Source organism: Mastacembelus armatus, chromosome 5, assembly GCF_900324485.2.
Source record: "Mastacembelus armatus chromosome 5, fMasArm1.2, whole genome shotgun sequence".
NCBI lineage: Eukaryota > Metazoa > Chordata > Actinopteri > Synbranchiformes > Mastacembelidae > Mastacembelus > Mastacembelus armatus.
This window is the reverse complement of record NC_046637.1, coordinates 10,454,865-10,456,040: the sequence shown is the minus strand read 5'-3', so window position 1 is coordinate 10,456,040 and position 1,176 is coordinate 10,454,865.

Sequence of the window (1,176 nt, the reverse complement as noted above, 5' to 3'; positions counted from 1 at the left end):
TCGGCGACTTGCATCATGTTAATGTGGCATTGCTGCCCTCTTCTGTTTGCAGCTATAATGTCCTGCATTTTGTTTCGATTATAAAGATAGCATTCAAAAATGAGAAGAAGAGGACGTTTCCCTGCATTCTGCTTTGACTTGTTGGTAATAAACTGCTGTGACATTTGTTAAATGAAAATAAATCACTCTATATTTGCGTATTTCCACCCCAAGCATCAGATTCTAAAAGTGACCTGGTAAATAAATGGTAAATAAATGAAATACAATAAAGGAATGAATAAATGTACCTTTAAAAAATGAATATAGTTGCAATAAATCAATAAATCCATTAATAAATAATGTGTTCTTATTTATTTATTTTTTGTTATATCTCCCCTTTCTGTATTGTGAGATGTCAAAATGTCTTATGTGAAGGCCTATTGTTTTAGATGATCGATCAGATGTTTTAAAATAAAATTCTCCAATTTTAGTAGTTCTTTTGAATTGTCCTAAACTGGCGAATTTGCACCAACAACTAATTCATTCATGGACTTCACTGTGTCCTCTCTGACTGCTTTATGGAGGCTGTGGTGGAGAGATGCACACAGAAAAAGGTAGAGGCCATCCCAGAATACACTGATCTTCACTTTCACAACATCCTGATGGAGCAGAGAAGCAGCTGCAGTGGACAACTCACCTCACTGTGCTGCAGGACTGAATGATACTGGAGATTCTTCATCTCCACTGCCATCAACACCTTAGCCAATGGCAGACGGCAACTGACAACTGACTACTCTTAATACTGACCTACGGATTAACTACAAGTCTACCTGAATTTCCCCTTGGGTATGAATCCTTGGGCATAAATGAAGTTTATCTTATCTTATCTTATCTTATCTTATCTTATCTTATCTTATCTTATCTTATCTTATCTTATCTTATCTTATCTTATGTTCGGCACGTGTATTTTTTTATATAAACCAAATTAAATATACATCAACTATGGTAAAAACTAAAAACAGCAATAATCAAAAGACACATTTAAAATTTAGTTATTTTTTGAGCAGTGTAAATACTATATTGGTCAGGACCACACAGTCAGAGAGCTAGTGATTCTTATGTGCTCACAGAACAATACACAAACTAACAACCCTTCTATATAAACAACCCAACTGAGCTGTGAACATGGTTCAACAG